Below are 22,958 nucleotides of genomic sequence, written 5' to 3'. Positions count from 1 at the left end.
CAAGCTGCCCAGTTACGCGAGCCTACCAAACGATCTAAATGCCTTCAATGCTCGCTTCGATGCAAGCAACACTGAACCATGCATGAGAGCACCAGATGTTCCGGACGACTGTGTGATCACGCTCTCCATAGCCGATGTGAGTAAGACCTTTAAACAGGTCAACATTCACAAGGCCCCAGGCCAAGATGGATTATCAGGATGCGTACTCAGAGCTTGCGCTGACCAACTGGCAAGTGTCTTCACTGACATTTTCAACCTCTCCCTGACCGAGCCTGTAATACCTACATGTTTCAAGCAGATAACCAGTCTCTGTGCCCAAGAATGCCAAGATAACCTGGATAAATGACTATCGCCCCATAGCACTCACGTCTGAAGTGTTTTGAATGGCTGGTCATGGCTCACATCAACACCATCATCCCAGAAACCCTAGACCCACTACAATTCGCATAATGCCCGAATAGTTCCACAGATGATGCAATCTCCATTGCACTCCACACTGCCCTTTCCCACCTGGACAAAAGGAACACCTACGTGAGAATGCTGTTCGTTCACTACAGCTCAGCGTTCAACACCATAGGGCCCTCAAAGCTTATCACTAAGTCCCCTCCTGTACTGACTGTTCACCAATGACTGTGTGGCCACGCACAACTCCAACACCATCATTAGGTTTGCCGACGACAAAACGGTGGTAGGCCTGATCACTGACAACGATGAGACAGCCTACAGGGAGGAGGTCAGAGACCTGGCAGTGTGGTGCCAGGAAAACAACCTTTCCCTCAACGTGAGCAAGACAAAAGAGCTGATCATGGACTACTGGAAAAGAGGGGATGAGCACCTCTCATCGACGGGGCTGTAGTGGAGCAGGTTGAGAGCTTCAAGTTCCTTGGAGTCCACATCACCAACAAACTATCATGGTCCAAACACACCAAGACGGTCTTGAAGAGGGTACGACAACGCCTATTTTCCCTCAGGAGACTGAAAAGATTTGGCATGAGTCCTCAGATCCTCAAAAGGTTCTACAGGTGCACCATCGAGAGCATCCTGACTGCTTGCATCACAGCTTGGTATGGCAACTGCTCGGCATCCGACTGCAAGGCGCTACAGAGGGTAGTGCGTATGGCCCAGTACATTAATGGGGCCAAACTTCCTGCCATCCAGGACCTCTATACCAGGCGGTGTCAGAGGAAGGCCCTAAAGATTGTCAAAGACTTCAGCCACCCTAGTCAAAAACCGTTCTCTTGCCTTCCGCACTGCAAGCGGTAGTAATTATTATTTGTTTGCATGCACGGCAGACGGCTAAATAGGTCCGCTAATACAGGACTAGTAAAGGCCCAGTGCACTACTTTTGTGAAAACAAATATTTTAAGAAATACAGTATATTTATATATAATACTTATATTTTTCTATGGGTTGGTTTATGGGTGTTCTACGTCACTATATCTGGGTGTCCCTCTCCCCTATATCAAACCATCAAATAATCAAAATGTCTGTGTGCAACTAATAACCCAAAACCAATTTATATATATATATATTGAGATGCAAAGAAAATTACATTTGTATTATTATTTTGATATACAATATGTATTGTCACATACATCACTATGGGTGGCTAATTAAGAGGATAGACATTTTGCTGTGTCCGACATGAAAGAATAATGTAATTCAATTGAAAAGTGATTAAATCAACAGTGTCACATTTTCTTTTTTGCTTTAGTGTTTTCCTCTTATATAAATTCAATTTTTTTTATGATTCACTCACGATTGATTTAACAATTATGCTGATCGTTTTGACAGAAGGTTATGAAACAATACAACATACATAGCTTTGATGATATCAAGCCTCCAGAGATCATCAATATTCTCTCAGAATATATTTTTGTTATCATGTTGTCATACTGTGCCAGGGGAAAAAACATTTCAATCAGCTACTAGACACAGTGGTAGATCTGACTATGGGACCTTCAGAACGACCCAAATGGCACGCATACCTATAGTATCTACCAGGACTTATTGTAATATATTGTGTGTTTTAGTGTCAACAATGTATTCTGTGTGATGAAATATATTCTTTATTAGACTATGATGAGAAAAACAGAATCACTTGAAGGTGTTCTGATGCTTTACTGGCTCTGGGCATGATACTGAGTTGACCTGATGTGATGATGACCAAAATACATTATTTTCTAAATAAAAAAAGTAAATAAATTACAAACTGTTCTGGTCGCCTGCTTTCTCTAAATTACTATTTGGTGCATGTGTTAATATGATGATGATGATGATGATGATGGTGATGTTGGTGAATATGGTGATTATGAAGATGATTAACCTTTTGTTGCTGCAGGGACCTATCCTCCCCAATTAAGGTGCCACCAACCTCCTGTGATTTCCGCTAATTGCAGCTGTTTAGCTGGTTAAACAAAGGTTAGCCATGTGTTGGCAAAAATGAACTTCCACGTCAAGAAAGCTTATCAGCAGCCGGTGGTACTGGTATTAGGTATTAGTTATTCTCCTCTTTTGTACAGTAGGTATGCAATTAGAATTTTGTTTTTGCTAGCAATATTCATAAAAACCTTGAAATAAAATACATATTTTTCCACTTATGTTTTTTTTTTTTTCTATGTATTTTCGCAGACCCGCTGCAGTATTTCACCTCAGGTTGAATACCCATGGTCTAACTTGATACAAATCTATTCCTTTGTGACAGTCAGTAAATTGTGTACTGGCCCTTTAAACCGCGACAGGAGGTGGGCGAGGTGGTGAGCTCAGAGAAAGTAGTGGAAAGGACAGCTCCACAGATTCTCCATTATATTGGCCAGATTCTCTAGTGACCGCTCTGACAATGGAAAGAAATGTCTTCAAAAATGGAAGGCGGTCAGGAGACAAGATCAGGTGGGACCATTCTAGCCAATGAGAGGGCAGATACGCGTGTGAACGACAGGCACAACTAAAATAAAATGTTTTTTTTCTCAAAGTTGCCGGGATGTCACGTGTCCTACTTATATCAGTACACTCGTAACAACCTAAATATTACGAAACTTATATTCGATCAAATAAGCCACACGGAGCAAATAAGCCATTACATTTTTTAGTTGACCAAATTCGACACCTCCACACAAAAACTCCTGGCTTCGTGAGCGGAAACAAACGAAAAAACGCCACCTGTTGGAGAAAACAGATTTTGGGCCCAGTTGACGTTATCCCTCTCGCTTCGCCTCTTTCTCTCTGACTGTTCAGTGTGATGTGCGCCACAGCGCTGAAGACCGGACGGACGTAGGCTACATTAGGACTGTTGACCGATAACATAGCCTACCTTAATGTTGGGCTCGTGGGAAATGATGAAGTAGTCAGATTCAGAAACGATTTTAATGATATCGTATTCTGTAAAAGGACGGGATCCTTTGTCATTTAAAAGAGGTTGTGTCTTTAGCCTAATCCTGCTCTGTTCAGGGTGCGATTTTAAAATTCAACTTTATTTTATTCAATTTCCCAGTCTGGACTACCAGAAATCAAGGTAACATTTTGGGTATATTTGTAATTGTGTGATTTGAACTGCTGAGTATTGGCTTGATTACATTTGTCTTTATTACATTTTTTATTGAATTATTATTGACGATCATAACGCTTAAACATATTTCATACAACGTTCAAATAGCTTTACTATTGAATCAGGGGACAACGTTGGTAAAAGGAAAAAGAAGGATTTACATCTCATTTGAATGTAAAATATGTGTGTGGGACAATCTTAGCGACTTGCAGTCTCGTAGTGTAGGGGCAGTTAGCTGGCTGGTTCCTCTATATAGGAGAGCGCAGTTTACTGTGCGTTCAAAACTCACAACCATACAGGCTGTAACCATGATGTCTGTAACTCAACCCACCGCAGATGAAGACCTATTCAGTGTGTTTAAAAAGGTTAGTTTCGACAAGACCCCCATCATTACAACAATTGAACATCGCCTTGGGTGATCTGCCTGTCTGAAAGTTGTTGCCTGCCACTTGAAATCAATGACCTATTTGGTTAATGTGTGTATTGCTTAGGCCCATCTTTGTTACTTCTATTGTATCGTGTGCTGGCTGCATTAATTGAAGCTGAAAATATGTGACCAGTAAAGCTATTGTTGTGAGTTCTGCCATCCCGCGCCCGGCCGTTTCCACATGCTACAGCGCGGTATGGATACCATCGTGCTGTTTTGAAATCTTGGCAGGACAGATCTGACCGAGCGATGCAAGGAATTTGACGGACTTTCCTCCTCTTTTCGATTCCTCCTCTTTTTGATGGACTAAATTTAGCATAAAAGAGGCTGTAAAGAGGCTTAAATGCAATGTTTATTTATTTGCGATTATGAAGTGGTTTACTGGGAGGAAAAACATAAAGGCTCCGAATAACTAGTTCCCTAATATTGTAGATAGAATGTCCTGTAGGACTTGATCTGAAAATAGCAGATGGGGTGTATTGCGTCAGTGCTCCAATAGGAAGACAGGTTACATTATCATTACTCTACATGGGAAAACATTGAGCATCATCATCCATCCCATGACATTTTAACATGATTAGAAGTATACTAAAGCTAACAAACTAGCCTGGAGTTATTCTGTCTGACAGTACTGAGTTGATGCTTGTGTTTACTATTATTAAAACCTTTCCCAGATTATCATCCTCCCTCCCATCTCTCTCTTCCCCCCGCTCTCTCTTTCCCCCTCTATAATATGCCATTTAGCAGACGCTTTTATCCAAAGCAACTTACAGTCATGTGTGCATACATTTTTACGTATGGGTGGTCCCGGGGATCAAACCCACTACCCTGGTGTTACAAGCACCATGCTCTACCAATTGAGCTACAGAGGACCTCTATCCTCTCTCTGTCTTTCACCTCCCCTCTCTTTCACCCCCTCTTCCCTTGCCAAATGTTATATTTTCCAGTTCATTACCTCTGTGCCCTGAGCCTGTTATCATATTTGGCACGCCACTCTTTCCTCAGTAGATGGGTGTCACTGTATTACATCATTTTTTTGTTGTTGTAATTTAGCAGACGCTCTTATACAGAGCGACTTACAGTTAGTGAGTGCATACATTATTTTATTTTATTACATTATTTTTACCACAACCCTGGCATTGCAAACGCCATGCTCTACCAACTGAGCTACATCCCTGCCGGCCATTCCCTCCCCTACCCTGGACGACGCTGGGCCAATTGTGCACCGCCCCATGGGTCTCCCGGTCACAGCCGGCTACGACAGAGCCTGGATTCGAACCAGGATCTCTAGTGGCACAGCTAGCACTGCGATGCAGTGCCTTAGACTACTGTGCCACTCGGGAGGACGTATCACATCAGCCGAGTGATTTTGATTGGACCTGATGGATAATTACAGGAAGTGGTATTGTGTTGCATCTAGGCATTTGAGTCATGTATAGGCTAAGTACTGTAAACAGCATCAACCACTAGTAAAGCCTCTAACTTCCGCTAGGATTTCCATTTATTTTCTCAATACTTTTCTCAATTTTTTTTTCAAAGTTCAGTGATTATACCTCCCTTCTTGTAGCAAATGTTATTCTAAACAAAATTATTGAGACATGTTGACATATGAGCTTGGCTTTGTGTTGGGTTGCACTGCAGAGCAGACAGCCTCTGACCTTTGCCCTCAGATGTTGGGACCCCAACCCTGTCTATCACTCTCTTCCTCCCCCTGCTCTCCTCTCAGTTGGTGCACACTCCAGACCCCTCCTCAAATCTGTATAGTTTCAAAAGCCTCTCTGGGTCTCCCAGTGCTGCCAGCGATCATTCCTCACAATCTATTATCTGCCATCGGAGATGCTAGCTTCTTTATAGCTGCCTGGGGCCTGCTGCCTGCTGGTCTGTGTGTTGTGAAGGCAGAGGCTCCTGCTGGCTACCTGCCCAGTTCTGCTCTGCACTACTCTGAGGTCATACTGCTGCAGACTGGAGGGAGGGAGGGAGGATTCAGACACATTGAAGACAGGCTGCTTCTCGTAAAAAACAGCTGACTTCAGGCGTATTTCACAGTCAGATTGTGTCGAATTTCTAGAGTTGCCAAACAAATTCCCCAGCGATTCAACTGTGAGTTCAGTTAGTCGCAGGTCCTCAGGATGATTTTTAAGGCTGTACACCGATTCTCATTAGCTGCAACATTAGACCAATTTGACTAATGGTTTTCCGTGTTCAATTGTTTGTGTAGCCTATTTGTGTGGACTATGTAGTGTTCTTGTGTGCATCATGTGTGGACTATGTAGTGTTCTTGTGTGCATCATGTGTGGACTATGTAGTGTTCTTGTGTGCATCATGTGTGACTATGTAGTGTTCTTGTGTGCATCATGTGTGGACTATGTAGTGTTCTTGTGTGCATCATGTGTCGATCTGCCTGTAACCCCTCTAAAACAGGCAGGAAATTTAAATTGTTTGAGTTTGCTGCAGTCCACCTACCTCCCTCCCTCCCTCCCTCTCTCCCTCCCTTCACCCCAGTAACTGCCAATAGGAGACTGGGTATGATTAGAGGAAGACTTGCCATTTGGGCCTGAAGGGTCCAGTTGCTTTTGCTACAGACTCTGCAGCCCATCAGAACCAATAGGTCTGGCCTCTGTCTAGGGCTCCCAATGTGATGTAGGCCTCTCTGTCTAGGGCTCCCAATGTGATGTAGGCCCATAGGTCTCATAATCACAAATATGATTTAAATGGCCATTCAATCTTTTAACAATACATTTTAGTTATGCCATTTTATTATCCCGAGGTTGTTGGCTCAATCAGTCCTCGTGATGCAAGCCTTTGACCCACAGGTGAAAGTTCAACCCAGTGACCTTTATATCCACGCAGAACTCAAGACACATAAATCTAGAGATATTTTTATACACACGTTGGCTGGATTGGGTGTCAGTGGGTGACGAGGTCTAAACTCTCTTTGGTAATTCAATATGGATAATTCAACCTTTCTAAACCGTTGAAACCTTGTGTGACTTGAATAGCCAGTTTAGGCTATAGGCCCCTCAAATTCAAATCTGGACCTCGAATCCAGTTCTGCTGCTTTTGTTAATTCTTCCCCTCTAATCAATGACTGATTTAGACCTGGAACACAAGGTGGGTGCACTTTTAATTATCAGGTCGAACAGAAAACCAGCAGTACTCCGGACCTCCTAGGGTAAGATTTGAATACCCCAGCTATAGCCTTTAGTGTGTGTGTGCACACATTCTTGTGGTTGATAGCAGGTTACTCATCTTGGTTATTTTCCTTCCTGTTGATCTTGGACAGTACTGGAGTCCCAGAGAAGGGATATTGTGTCTGGCAAAGTTACAGGAACTACCTTTCTCCTGAACGGGAAGCAGATGCCTTTTAACTTAGACACGTCTGGCTGAGGACATAAACTTCTCTGAACCCTTTTCAACATGGAAGTAAGAAGCAGTTTCACATTAAAATGGATGTCTTTATACTTTCTTGGGGTTTGAACTTTACCTGTTGAACTTTATAGTTTTTATGGGCCTTAGCTAACTTCGCATGCTGGAGTTTTGTCGAATGTTTCTGAAGTGGCCTGGACCCTGTTAGCTGATATTGTAGCTAGCTAACTCTGAAAGGCATCCGCATTTCAGCTCTTGTCGTCACTAGGTTGTAATCCTATGACCCTCCTCTGAGCTACCTACAGGGTTCTCCTGTTGATCTGTAACCCTAGTGGAGTGGGTTACAACCCCATCAAATGGCCTGGGCCTTAAAGGACAGTGTTTAGCCAGGTATAGGTAGGCTGATACTCAGTCAGAAGCTGGCTCTTCTTGCTGTGTTGAGATGCACCTGATACTGTACTGTGCATTCCAAAAGCATACCTGCGTTGGTTACTTTCCATACAATTTGACAAATGCAGAGATAAATAACCGGTTTGACTGTAAATGTATGCCTCTGTGGTTCAACAACACTCCAGGCTGATTTGTTCAGCTTCTCCTTGACAAGATGGATTTGTTCTACTGGTTGTAGCGTAGGGTTGGGCCGATGGATGATTAAATCGAATATTGTGATAGACTGTAGTGCAAGACTGTACTCGATTTGAACTCTACAAATCAAAACTGTGCAGTTTTATCAGTCTGTATCAATATGTTGAATATCAAGTCTAAGTTAATTAACTAAGCCTTTTTTTTCTCCCGCCATACTCACATTATTTAATGAGACTATCATAAATAAAAACAAAAATTGCACAGTCTAGAATGATCTAGTCATTACCGACACAAAATGATTGTATCAGATATTGCGATATTTGGAGTAGCATATCATAGAGGTCTCCCCAAATTTCGCCCAACCCCACTGAAGCACTTTCAATCTTGTCTCATTTTGCACAAATAGCTTCTACAGTACAGTTTTTACCCTGAAACCTGGGTTTGAATGACAAGCGTTTAGAGAATGGACGTGGAGAAGCTGTGAAATTTCAGAAAATATTACCTGATAATACCTTCATTAGCATGTCTGAGCTCAAAATAAAATATTAGAAATCCTGTAATTTTCTCATGGTGAGTCACATTCCCAAGGCTCAGTCTGAGGCGTCATCAGTCGCTTTTCTCTTCAACACATCTAACAATGTTTTAGGGGAGTGTTTGTGTTCTCACGGTCTTTACAATATGTAAATTATGTTGCAGTGTTTACACTTTGTAGATATTGGATTGCAAGTTGAATTGTCCCTCCTTCTGGTCGGACTTAGTCGTCTGTGTCTGCTTTGATAAAGGTCTCAATGGAGACATGGTTAACCATTAACCTTGATTGCATTAATTCCCTTCACCTCTGGCTCTGACACACTGCTTTGACTGGCCTAGTAGTTGGGCATTTGGGCAATACCGTAGACTAGACACTAGAGGAGTCCTATGTATTCAAAACAGACATTGTGCTGAGTGGTGTGCCATGTGCAGCTGGTCTGTCGGTCAGAGAGAGAGATGCTCTGGCCTGTTCACAGTTCAGTGGTTCTCCATTGTTCCCTCCCTCTGTTCCCTCCCTCCGTTCCCTCCCTCCGTTCTCTCCCTTTGCTCTGTATCTCTCAAGCTTAGGCTACGGCCGCTGGGGAAAGATGATGGCATTCCTCCTTTGGCTTCTCCTCTGTGCTAGCCTTGGCCACTCCATTAGAGAGCCGATCCATCCTGTGACTCCTAGACCACTGGGCTGGTCTATAGAAGTAACACAATACCCTGATATTCATATCTCTAATAGTCCTTTATCTGTCAGCAGTATCCTGGCCATGCTTTTTACTCTAGGTGAATAGAGGGTGTTCTGGGCTGGACTGGCCTGCCATGTCTACTGAGTCAGTTCTCAGGAGATGGCCCAATGTGCTGTGTGTGTGTGTGTGTCTGTATCCTGGGTGTGGAACCCTGTTAGGGTTTGGCTCCTGTCTCCCTTTACACTGAAAGCATTGCTTTGTTTCTTGTTGATTTGGGTCCATTGTGATCTGTGACGTTGTTGGTTCTTCAGTTCCGCTGGCTTGGTGCTATTCTAAGTCTATAGGGACAGACTGTGTGTGTGTGTGTGTGTGTGAACTGTGAGAGAAAGTGTGTGTTTGACGTTTTAGTCTGACTGTGAAGAATCACTCATCTACAAATACAGTGCCTTCAGAAAGTGTTCACACCCATTGACTTTTTCCACATTTTGTTGTGTTACAGTCTGAATTTAACATTATTTTGTGTCTCTGGCCTACACACAATACCCCATAATGTCAAAGTGGAATTATGTTATTTATTAAATAAGTCCAGCAGTAAAAATGTGCTTAACAAGTCACATAATAAGATGCATGGAATCACTCTTGTGTGCAATAATAGTGTTTAACATGATTTTTGTATTGGTATTTATTAGGATCCCCACAAGGACTGAAATACATAAATGTAAAACATCACACATAGCCTACATATCAGTACACACACACAATATCTAGGTCTAATAAATAGTATAGTGGAAATTACAATACAGGATATATAAAAAAGCGGTGTCTCTTTACAGTCCCCTTTGTGCAGTAAGGTGTTCTTTTATCTGTTTAAAAAAATAAACTGGTTTTATTGCTAGCTTGAGTTACCTGGGGTGGCAGAGAGTTCCATGTAGTCATGGCTCTATTTAATACTGTGTGTTTCCCAGCCTCTGTTCTTAACCTGGGGACAGTGAACAGACCTCTGGTTGCATGTCTTGTGTTGTACCGATGACTGTCCAAACTGTGTGGTAACTGCTTGAACAGACAGTTTGGTACTTTCAACACATCAATACCTTGCACAAAGACCAATAGTGATGCAGTCAATCTCTTCTCAACTTTGAGCTATGAGAGACTGACATGCATGTTACTGACACTTTCCCTCCGTGTACATATAAGTGCGATATGTGCTGCTTTGTTCTGGATCAACTGCAATTTTCCTATGTCCTTCTCCTATGACCACACAGCTGGGCAGTAGTCCAGATGCGACAAAACTAGGGCCTGTAGGACCTGTCTGGTCGACTGAGGTGTCAAGAAGGCAGAGCAACGCCCTATCATGGACAGACCTCTTTCCATTTTAGCATCCATTGAGTCTATGTTTTGACCATGACAGCTTGCTATCTAGGGTGACACGAGCAGTTTAGTCTCCTCAACTTGCTCAATAGGCACATTATTCAACAATAGATCTAAACTAGGTTTAGCGTTGAGCGAGTGATTTGTCCCAAAAAGTATGCTTTTAGTTTTTTTTTATATATATAGCACCAGCCTATTGCTAGTTACCCATTCTAAAACTAACTGGAGCTCTATGTTAAGGGTGTCAGTTATGTATTTTACTGTTGCAGCCGACGTGTATACTGTTGAGTCGTCAGCGTACATAGACACACAGGCTTTATTCAAGGTCAGTGGAAGGTTGTTAGTGAAAACAATAATGGCCCTAGCCAGCTACCCTGCGGTACACCACACTAAAATTAATTTGAATGATAGAGGCTTCCATTAACAAAACCCCTCTGTGTTCTATTAGATACAGTTGAAGTCGGAAAAAGTACGTTCATCTCTAGGAGACAGAACGCTTCTCCTTCCTGAGCGGTATGACGGCTGCGTTGTCCCATGGTGCAGCGCTCTCTAAGCGACTTACATCCTCCTCTAGCAGATGTGTCCTATTCCCCCATCCTCCTCTAGCAGATGTGTCCTATTCCCCCATCCTCCCCTAGCAGATGTGTCCTATTCCCCCATCCTCCTCTAGCAGATGTGTCCTATTCCCCCATCCTCCTCTAGCAGATGTGTCCTATTCCCCCATCCTCCCCTAGCAGATGTGTCCTATTCCCCCATCCTCCTCTAGCAGATGTGTCCTATTCCCCCATCCTCCTCTAGCAGATGTGTCCTATTCCCCCCATCCTCCTCTAGCAGATGTGTCCTATTCCCCCATCCTCCTCTAGCAGATGTGTCCTATTCCCCCATCCTCCTCTAGCAGATGTGTCCTATTCCCCCATCCTCCCCTAGCAGATGTGTCCTATTCCCCCATCCTCCTCTAGCAGATGTGTCCTATTCCCCCATCCTCCTCTAGCAGATGTGTCCTATTCCCCCATCCTCCTCTAGCAGATGTGTCCTATTCCCCCATCCTCCTCTAGCAGATGTGTCCTATTCCCCCATCCTCCTCTAGCAGATGTGTCCTATTCCCCCATCCTCCTCTAGCAGATGTGTCCTATTCCCCCATCCTCCCCTAGCAGATGTGTCCTATTCCCCCATCCTCCCCTAGCAGATGTGTCTTAATTCCCCCATCCTCCTCTAGCAGATGTGTCTTATTCCCCCATCCTCCCCTTGCAATGTGTCCTCCCCAAGCAAATGCCCTGAACTGGGCCTTCCGGTAAAGTCACTGGGAAGGAGACACACACACTCAAACCGAATCAGTCAGCCGTGAAAAGACACCAGTCAGTGTATCCTGCTAAATTTAGCAGGGATGTAATCAACCTAAAGATGCGTGTTACGGTGCAGTGTTGTGTTTGTGCCAGCCTCTCACTCAGACAGCCTATTTAATGTGATGTGTTTTTCAGCTTATCAAACTGCTGTGAATCTGTATTATGACTGTAGTAAAGAGTGGTCCTCTGTAGCTTAGCTGGTAGAGCACGGTGCTTGTAACGCCAGGGTAGTGGGTTCGATCCCCGGGACCACCCATACACAAAAATGGATGCACGCATGAATGTAAGTCGCTTTGGATAAAAGCGTCTGCTAAATGGCATATTATTATTATGTTTCAGAGGCTGTGTGAATAGAGAGATGTTTGAGAGGCTGTGTGAGTAGAGAGATGTTTGAGAGGCTGTGTGAGTAGAGATGTTTGAGAAGCTGTGTGTGTAGAGAGATGTTTGAGAAGCTGTGTGTGTAGAGAGATGTTTGAGAGGCTGTGTGTGTGGTCTTTGTGGTGGTGTTGTAGAAGAGAGCACCATGCTGTTTATTATCTCATCTAGTCAATTAGAGAGCGCTGCTCAGTCGGAGCTCCCTACCCTGTGACTTCCACTGTAACTGTGTGTGTTTATCAGCAGTAACTGCTGCGTTGGCTGAACCGATTCTGCCCTGTCCTACGCTGGTATCTGCTAATCTTTCTGGTGATTTGACACATCCTCTCCAGCTGCCGCTCCGCTCACTCTGTGGGGTACAGATAGGCAGAGCCATCATGGGTCAGCACTCTGTTTGCACATGGCTCTCCCATTTGGAGGGAAAAAATGTATTGCCATTTAGAATGTTGAAAATTAGCTCCAATCAATGTTCCATTGTCCAGTAATATTGTAGGCACAAAGTACGCCTATGGTTTAGGGAAATGGGACATTTGTCATGACGGTCCTGTTCCTACTACAGGAGTGAATGGAAACTGTAGCCTAATTCTGGCAATGGTATGGGCATCTGTTCTAATGTAATGAGGTTTGGGTTCCAGCCTCTCCTTTCATATAAAATGATCCTCAACAGAACCTCTCTCCATCAGTTGTGGAGCAGCTGTTAGCCTGTTGTGTTGAGCCTGGCCTGTATTCTCCTGGCTGCTGCTGGGGGGGAGGGAGAGGTTCACTGATTAATCACACACACACACACACACACAATCCCCCTCTGTGCCTCTCTGTAGAGGCTAATGACAGTTTGAAAATGCTGTTATGAGGGTGTGTTTCTTTTTGGTGCCCCATCCATGTCTTTCCTTTAGAAAGTCCCTGTTATTCCACAAGGGGAGGGCAGGGTAGTTAGCAGAGCTGTGGTGGGGAGATAACAAGAGATGAACCACAACAAACCAACCATGAGTTAAATGAGATGATTTGGAGCCTGACGCAGGGGGGAAATTGATATTGTGGAGGGTAGGGGTGTTTTTGGTCAAGAGGGAGAGAGCTCTCACACAGAGTAGAGCAACACACTGCTGGCTGGTTGAGGCATGCTGGCTGGTTGAGGCATGCTGGCTGGTGGTTGGTTGAGGCATGCTGGCTGGTGGCTGGTTGAGGCATGCTGGCTGGTGGCTGGTTGAGGCATGCTGGCTGGTGGCTGGTTGAGGCATGCTGGCTGGTGGTTGGTTGAGGCATGCTGGCTGGTGGCTGGTTGAGGCATGCTGGCTGGTGGCTGGTTGAGGCATGCTGGCTGGTGGTTGGTTGAGGCATGCTGGCTGGTGGCTGGTTGAGGCATGCTGGCTGGTGGCTGGTTGAGGCATGCTGGCTGGTGGCTGGTTGAGGGATGCTGGCTGGTTGAGGCATGCTGGCTGGTGGCTGGTTGAGGGATGCTGTCTGGCTGAGGGATGCTGTCTGGTTGAGGCATGCTGGCTTTATGTTCCCTTGTTAAACATACTCCACTTAATCCTCCTGGGTATTGTGTGTGTGTGTGTGTGTGTGTGTGTGTGTGTGTGTGTGTGTGTGTGTGTGTGTGTGTGTGTGTGTGTGTGTGTGTGTGTGTGTGTGTGTGTGTGTGTGTGTGTGTGTGAGGCCTGTTCGGTGGGTCACGTACCGTTCCTGCTGAGGTGGGTCTATTTACCCAGTCAGCTGTCCTACATCACTTCACCATGCTGTGCACTAACCTCCTGTATTAATCAGGTAGCCCACAGCCCACACAGACAGGGATAATGTATGAATCAGGTAGCCCACAGTCCACACATAGACATGGATAATTTATTGATCAGGTAGCCCACAACCCACACAGAGTCAGGGATAATGTATTAATCAGGTAGCCCACACAGACAGGGATAATGTATCAATCAGGTAGCCCACACAGGCAGGGATAATGTATTAATCAGGTAGCCCACACCGACAGGGATAATGTATTAATAAGGTAGCCCACACAGCCAGGGATAATGTATTAATAAGGTAGCCCACAGCCCACACAGACAGGGATAATGTATTAATCAGGTAGCCCACCGCCCACACAGACTGGGATAATGTATTAATCAGGTAGCCCACACAGACAGGGATAATGTATTAATCAGGTAGCCCACACAGACAGGGATAATGTATTAATCAGGTAGCCCACAACCCACACAGACAGGGATAATGTATTAATCAGGTAGCCCACGGCCAGCACAGACAGGGATAATGTATTAATCAGGTAGCCCACACAGACAGGGATAATGTATTAATCAGGTAGCTCACACAGACAGGGATAATGTATTAATCAGGTAGCCCACAACCCACACAGACAGGGATAATGTATTAATCAGGTAGCCCACAGCCCGCATAGACAAGGATAATGTATTAATCAGGTAGCCCACACAGACAGGGATAATGTATTAATCAGGTAGCTCACACAGACAGGTATAATGTATTCATCAGGTAGCCCACAACCCACACAGACAGGGATAATGTATTAATCAGGTAGCCCACACAGACAGGGACAATGATAGTGTTACTATATCTCCCTCTTACCGTCATCCTGACGCCATGCTGAAGGCTGAAGGTGTGTTGAGTGTTAGTGAGTTGCCTCATGTTACCTCACAGGCTATTGACCTGTCATCAGGGTCAGGATAGCCATGTCTTTTACAGCTCTCACTGTTGATACTTAGCCGGAACATAGCCAATACAGATGTAATTGTTTTTAAACCAATGCGTATCATGACCTGTTAAAACTTTGAGCTATTTCAACGTTTTTCTCACTTATTCTGTGACGTGAACACATTGAGCGAGCGTTGCTGTGGACTACCATTATTGTGGACCACCCCATAGGGGATTGACCCAAGACCTCCCACTATATAATAATAATAATATGCCATTTAGCAGACGCTTTTATCCAAAGCGACTTACAGTCGTGCGTGCATACATTTTTGTGTATGGGTGGTCCCGGGGATCGAACCCACTACCTTGTCGTTACAAGCGCCATGCTCTACCAGCTGAGCTACAGAGGACCGCATATATGTTATGTACTGTAGTTATTCACAGTCTGTTTGCTGATAGTTAGACGCTTCAGTGTGGACCAGGAGCTGACAACACCATTTCACAATATAGGGAGGGGTATCTCTCCATTTCTCTTTCTCTCTCCTTCCGTAGTGCTTTCTCGCTCTCATTAGTCATATGAAGGCCGCCCCATCAGATAACATACCAACCCATTGGTTATGAAGAGAAACTGGAACAACGGGTTATGTTGACTACGACAAGTATTTCTGTACATGTGACACTGAGCAGTGGGTTAGCCTGCGTCCAGAATGACTGTTCTGTTTACATGGCCATTATCAGATTATACTTGATATGATATAGACATCATTCTACAACGCTGCCTACGTACATCACCCTGAATTCACCTTATATAGGATATGGTTGGACATTTCCTGGAAATTGGATGGTTTTTATTTAACTTGCAAGACGGAATAGGTCTATGCATCAAAACATGAAGATACTTAACCTGTAGTGTAAGATGCAGGGTTTTAGTCCAGGGCCTGGTGAAGAGATGAGAGGAGAGGAGGAGGTCATGAGTTCACACTGTGCTCAGAGTAGAGGATGGTGGGTAAATAAGTTAGGCATGGATGCAGTGTTGTGACGTGTGAGTTGAAGGGGGTGGGAATGAGTTCACAGTGAGATGTTTCTCAAGGTGTGTGAACAATGGGGGAGGGATGGGGGATTAGTTAAACAAAATAGGGATGCTCTCATTGGTTAAATTGATTAGTCTAGTTGTAGTGTTTCACTCTAATAGTAAGAATGTGGCAAAGGAATACATGGACATGTCTTTTGGAATATAGAGAGGCTTTTTTTAGGATAACACAATTATGAACTCACAGGCTTGAGTGTACAAGCTTTAGGTGGAAAGTTTATAACAGGGTTTAAGCCTTCACAGTGGAATGATTCTCCTCCGGTAACCTGGTTCATCCAGACACTACCAGCACCATGCAACACATGAACAGAACAAGGCACCATCCAGATGTGATAATAACATGGGTAATGTAATATTCCGTGTCTAACAGAATTATACTGTACTCCCTGTTCACCCATGACTGCGTGGCCAAGCACGACTCCAACACCATTAAGTTTGCTCGGCCTCCGACCGCAAGGCACTACAGAGGGTAGTGCGTACAGCCCAGTACATCACTGGGGCCAAGCTTCCTGCCATCCAGGACCTCTATACCAGGCGGTGTCAGAGGAAGGCCCTAAAAATTGGCAAAGACTCCAGCACCCTACTCATAGACTTTTCTCTGATACTGCATGGCACGCGGTACCGGAGTGCCAAGTCTCGGTCCAAAAGGCGTCTTAACAGCTTCTATCCCCAAGACATAAGACTGCTGAACAGCTAATCCAATAGTTACCCGGACTATTTGCATTGACCGCCCCCACCCTCCCCCCCTTTGTTTTTACACTGCTGCTACTCACTGTTTATTATCTATGCATAGTCACTTTACCCCTACCTACATGTACATATTACCTCGACTAACTTGTACCCCCGCACATTGACTCGGTACCGGTACCCCCTGTATATAGCCTCATTATTGTTATTTTATTGTTGCTCTTTTATTTTTTTACTTTAGTTTATTTAGTAAATATTTTCTTAACTGCATTGTTGGTTAAGGGCTTGTAAGTAAGCATTTCACGGTTAGGTTTACACCTGTTGTATTCGGCGCATGTGACAACATTTTTTGATTTGATTTGAAATAGAGTTACACGAACATGGCTGACACATATTGGGAACATGTAGTATGAGTGATGGTTGTGGAATACTGAAAGGAAACTTTTGTTGTTGATATAGAGCTGGCAACTTATGGCGCAAGGATGTCAACTGTTTATTTCTTTATCTTATTAACAGTTAACAGCCTATAACATTATTAATGTAAATTAAAATGTGACTATGCCAGGTTAGAATTGAATATCTAACTGGGCATACAGTATGTTCCAGTGACTCTGCAGTTGCGTAAGGTCCACTAACTCTATTCATATTACACCACCAGTAACCTCCCTTCCGCCTAGTGAATATGTCACGTTCTCGCTCTGTCTTTCCTTTGAAAAATTAAAAGGATCCCAAAATAAAACTATGGTTGTGGACTGCAGTGTGTGCTTGTTTCTCTCCTAGGTGGTCTAACTGTGAAAGGAAGGAGCGATGGAGTATTGACTTGACTTGGGTACATGGATTACATTTCCAAAACCTCTTATGTGTGTGCATCCTCTGAGGAAGAGAGGGTTTGAAGAGCGTAATCTGTTTGGAACATGATTGGAACATAGTTGGAGGATTGTGGTTTGTGAACCAGGGGGATTATCAGAGTAAGAGGTCGATGGGGATGTGCCTGATTCACAGTATAGCGACAAGCCTAGCTGTACTGGGCTGGCCACGTTACCAGGCACTAAAATCTTTTGCCCACCACGTCTCGCTTGAGGCCCCCAAAAGGCTAGAGCCGGCCCTGCACGTTATGCATCCACCACAGTTCCTGGAACCATGCTATGAGGAGAAAATATCCTCTCTCTGTTGGTGCCCTGGGGCTGAGGGTGACATAAGATGCTGTTAATCATTCATAGACCTTGCTGCCAGTTGGATCTGGTGTCATGTGACGCTTTGAGTGCTTAAAGTTTGTTACACAAAGACACCATCGCTGGCTAGGCTAATGCTTTGGCATGATGCTCAGATTCAAACACAGATTGCAAAATCCTATTAATAATATAATATATTATATATATCCTATTAACTCTCTCATCTCTACCCATTTAAGTAGTTGCTGAAAATTATTTGAAGTTAAACACAGATTTGTGATGTCATGTGCGTTTCTTTAAGTCTGGAGTGTAGCTGTGGAATGCTAGCAAGCATGGGCTGCGTGGCCTTCTCGACTAGTCCAGCTGTGAGCAGCATTTGAAAGATTACCGTGATGGAATCCAGCCCCCAGCTGTGTTCTTAGAACCACTGTATATGTGTGTGTAGAGCAGCATATTATGGGCCATACAGCTCAGTGGATTCCCCAGTGACTACTCATACCCACGCATGACGTCCTAGGCAAAGAAGCAAATGCCTTTCATTTTTAGTAATGTTTCTAGCTGTCTAGACTTTGCACTGATGTGAAACGGTGCTCAACATAAACTGTAGGGCCAGGACGATACCAGTATCGTGATACTCATTATGAAACAAAACACCAAGCGGATTTAACTTCTTTAGGAAAACAGCCCTTATGTTGGAAACAAACATCATTATGTTGTCATCCAGAGTCACATTTATTTATTTGCAAAGCTATATCACACAATATTTTACATACAGCAGGTTTTTTAAAGGACCAAAGAGACCCTTTACTCAGTACTTTGTTGAAGCACCTTTGGCAGCGATTACAGCCTCGAGTCTTCTTAGGTATGACGCTACAAGCTTGGCACACCTGTATTTGGGGAGTTCCTCCCATTCTTCTCTGCAGATCCTCTCAAGCTCTGTCAGGTTGGATGGGGAGCGTCGCTACACAGCTATTTTCAGGTCTCTCCAGAGATGTTAGATAGGGTTCAAGTCCGGGCACTGGCTGGGTCAGTCAAGGACATTCAGAGACTTGTCCCGAAGCCACTCCTGCGTTGTCTTGGCTGTGTGCTTAGGGTCGTTGTCCTGTTGGAAGGTGAACCTCCGTCCCAGTCTGAGGTCCTGAGGTCTCTGGAGCAGGTTTTTATCAAGGATCTCTCTGTACTTTGCTCCGTTCATCTTTCCCTCGATCCTGACTAGTCTCCCAGTCCCACCACTGGAAAACATCCCTACAGCATGATGCTGCCACCACCATGCTTCACCATAGGGATGGTGCCAGGTCTCCTCCAGATGTGACGCTTGGCATTTAGGCCAAATAGTTCAATCTTGGTTTCATCAGACCAGAGAATCTTGTTTCTCCTGGTCTGAGAGTCCTTTAGGTGCCTTTTGGCAAACTCCAAGCGGGCTGTCATGTGCCTTTTACTGAGGAGTGGCTTCCATCTGGCCACTACCATAAAGGCCTGAGTGCTGCAGAGATGATTGTCCTTCTGGAAGGTTCTCCCGTCTCCACAGAGGAACTCTGGAGCTCTTTCAGAGTGACCATCGGGTTCTTGGTCACCTCCCTGACCAAGGCCCTTCTCCCCCGATTGCTTAGTTTGGCCGGGCCTTAGACTGGGGGGTGAGTCTCATAGCAAAGGGTCTGCATACTTATGTAAATAAGGTATTTCTGTTCTTTATTTTAATATATTTGCAAAAATGTCTAAAAACCTGTTTTCGCTTTGTCGTTATGGGGTATTGTGTGTAGATTGAGAAAAAATACATTTAATCAATTTTAGAATAAGGCTGTAATGTAACTGTGGAAAAGGTCAAGGGGTCTGAATACTTTCCAACTGCACTGTAGTGTAGCTTCGTATAGCTTGCATGATTTATGTTTACGTTAACTCATACAAATTTAGAATCTTAATTTGAGCCAGTCTCCTACTGCAGGAAAATAATCCTGCAGCACCAGGAAATGTGAATTATTATGTGAATTATAATTAATGTACATTTTTGTAGGGGTTGATACATTTTCCATTAAGGCAAATCAAGTCAGAATATTCAAAGTGGAAATTACAAACTTTTGACACCTTTTTAAAACTAAAATACACTACAAATGTTAATTTCCTGCGCTGCAGGAAAATTCTCAGCAACAAAAGAGTGATCAAATGAAGATGTTTGTACCATGTTGTGCTGCTACCATATTGTGCTGCTGCCATGTTGTTGTCATGTTGTGTTGCTACCATGCTGCGTTGTTGTCACGGTTTCGGCCGAGGCTGCTCCTCCTCCTTGTTCGGGCAGGTTTCGGCGGTCGTCGTCCCCGGAGTACTAGCTGCCACCGATCTATGTTTCATGTTCGTTTGGTTTTGTCTTGATGTTGTACACCTGTGTCTAGTTAGTCCTCGTTAGTGTCCTATTTAGTTCTCGTTGTGTGTGTTTGGTGTTGTGTGTGATTGCTCTTCTGTTTTGGTGTTCTGAGCTACGTACTTCCCTCCGTTGTTTGGAGAGGTTTTCGCACATGTTTGTGCGCCTTTTGTTTGACGCCTGTGTGCGCCGTTATTTCGCCTCCGGGCTTATTGTGCTCGTTTACTACGTGAATATTTCACTAAAGTCTTTTGGACTTAGCTTCTGCGTCCTGCGCTTGATTCCTGCACCACACCCACCTTCAGCACCCCTGACAGAATCACACACCTTTAATAATGGAATCAGCAGGAGCAACAATCACACCTGAGTCGCTGGAGGAGCATGTCCGCGGCCAGGATGACCAGCTACGACAACTGGGGACCGCTCTACAGGACGTCATCAACACCCTGCACCGATGGGAGTCCAGAGGGGTACCCACACCTCCACCTACCCTGCCACCCCATCGGCCGGTCCACCAGTCCCAGGTCCGGAACCCAGTGGGATTCGGCTCTCGCTCCCGAGGGCGTATGACGGAACAGCTGCCGGGTGTCAGGGGTTCCTCCTGCAGGTGGAGCTCTACCTGGCCACTGTACACCCGGTGCCCTCGGGACACGAGAGCGTTTCCGCCCTCATCTCCTGTCTCACGGGCAAGGCGTTGGAATGGGCCAACGCCGAGTGGAGGAGGAAGGACGCCACCACCATCTCCTACGCCGAGTTCTCCCGTCGCTTCAAGGCCGTGTTCGACCATCCACCTGAGGGCAAAGCGGCGGGGAGCGTCTAGTCCACCTGAGACAGGGGAGGAGGAGCGCACAGGCGTTCGCGCTGGAGTTCCGGACTCTAGCGGCAGACGCAGGGGTGGAATGAACGGGCCCTCATCGACCATTTTCGGCGTAGCCTACGGGAGGACGTTCAACGTGAGTTGGCCTGCAGGGATACCAATTTCACCTTCGACCAGTTGGTCGATATGTCCATCCGTCTGGACACCCTGCTGGCCACCCGTGGACGTCCCAGTGGGGTCCGTCCATTCCACCCTCCGGCACCTCCGAGCCGAGCCCTATGGAGCTCGGGGGTGCTGGCGCTAGAGGAAGGAGGAGGAGGAGCCCGAGGGGGCCTGTCCCCTGCACTAAGTGCGGTCGTGGAGGGCACACTGCGGCCAGGTGCTGGGGAGGGTTCCCCGAGGGAGGAGACAACAGGCCACGCACTGGGGAGCCCTCCCAGGTGAGTAGACGCCCCACTTACCCAGAGCTCTCTGTTGCGCACTTTTGTATACCTGTTTGTTTTCCACAGGTTGCACCTCATTCCCAGCATAAGGCGCTAGTAGATTCAGGCGCAGCTGGGAATTTTGTTGATCGGAAGTTTTGTTTAGATTTAGGGATCCCTCTCCTACCTGTTGACAAACCTTTTCCCGTTCATGCTTTAGATAGCCGCCCGTTGGGGTCGGGGTTGATTAGGGAAGTCACAGCGCCACTTAGGATGTGTGCGCAGAGGGGTCATGAAGAGACTATACAGTTGTATCTGATCGACTCTCCTGCGTACCCGGTGGTGCTGGGAATTCCCTGGTTAAGCACCCATAACCCTGCTATTTCGTGGCAACAGAGGGCTCTCAATGGGTGGTCTGCTCAGTGTGAGGGGCGATGTCTGGGTATTTCCGTAGGGGCGACTTCGGTGGAGAGTCCAAACCAAGTGCCCGCACTGCACATTCCGCCTGAATATGGGGATTTAGCTCTCGTGTTTAGTAAAGCTAGGGCGACGCAGTTGCCTCCTCATAGACAGGGGGATTGTGCGATTGATCTCCAGGCAGGAGCAGCGCTCCCACGGAGCCACGTGTATCCTTTGTCTCAAGAAGAGAGAAAAGCTATGGAAACTTACATAGCCGAATCTTTGAGACAGGGATACATACGGCCCTCCACTTCTCCCGCCTCCTCGAGCTTCTTTTTTGTGAAGAAAAAGGATGGAGGGTTGCGCCCGTGCATCGATTACCGTGGTCTCAATCAGATTACTGTGAAATACAGTTATCCACTCCCTCTGATTGCGACCATGACGGAGTCATTGCATGGAGCGCGGTTTTTCACAAAACTGGATCTCAGGAGCGCGTATAACTTGGTGCGCATTAGGGAGGGCTGACGAATGGAAAACAGCGTTTAGTACCACGTCAGGTCATTTCGAGTATCTCGTCATGCCATATGGGTTGATGAATGCTCCATCAGTCTTCCAATCCTTCGTAGATGACATTTTCCGGGATATGCAGGGGCAAGGGGTGGTCGTGTACATTGATGACATTCTAGTGTACTCGTCTACCTGAGCCGAGCATATAGCCCTGGTGCGTCGTGTATTGAGGAGGCTGTTGGAGCACGACCTATATGTCAAGGCAGAGAAATGTCTGTTTTTCCAGGAGTCGGTCTCCTTTTTGGGTTATCAGTTGTCCGCGTCAGGGTTGAGAATGGAGGTGGATCGTGTGTCCGCTGTGCGTAATTGGCAAACCCCAACCACTGTCAAAGAGGTGCAGCAGTTCTTGGGCTTTGCGAATTACTACCGGAGGTTTATCCGGGGTTTTGGACAGGTGGCAGCTCCCATCACGTCCCTTCTGAAAGGGGCTCCGGTGCGCCTGCAGTGGTCAGCTGATGCGGACAGGGCCTTTAGGAGACTGAAGGACCTGTTGATGTCGGCTCCGGTGCTGGCGCATCCGGACCCCGCATTACCCTTTCAGGTCGAGGTGGACGCGTCTGAGGCCGGTATAGAGGCCGTTCTC

The 22,958-nt window shown here is 45.6% G+C and overlaps 1 protein-coding gene across 2 annotated transcripts in view; it reads left to right on the top strand.

Annotated features, from left to right (window-relative positions):
• The first annotated feature begins 3,241 nt into the window (after nucleotides 1–3,241).
• The window catches only part of LOC121577750 (cdc42 effector protein 4), a 33,186-nt gene continuing 13,469 nt past the window's right edge, over nucleotides 3,242–22,958 (top strand). The window contains exon 1 of one of the 2 annotated variants that reach the window (XM_041891611.2): nucleotides 3,242–3,511. The gene's annotated coding sequence lies outside the window, so the exon portion shown is untranslated. Of the gene's footprint in view, nucleotides 3,512–3,785; nucleotides 3,910–22,958 lie in introns of those variants that run through there. The other variant, XM_041891621.2, reaches the window with a different exon arrangement.

The sequence above is a fragment of the Coregonus clupeaformis genome, chromosome 1 (genome assembly GCF_020615455.1).
Source record: "Coregonus clupeaformis isolate EN_2021a chromosome 1, ASM2061545v1, whole genome shotgun sequence".
In the NCBI taxonomy this organism is placed as follows: domain Eukaryota; kingdom Metazoa; phylum Chordata; class Actinopteri; order Salmoniformes; family Salmonidae; genus Coregonus; species Coregonus clupeaformis.
The sequence above is the reverse complement of the archived record's forward strand: the minus strand, read 5'-3'. Positions and strand labels throughout refer to the sequence as shown.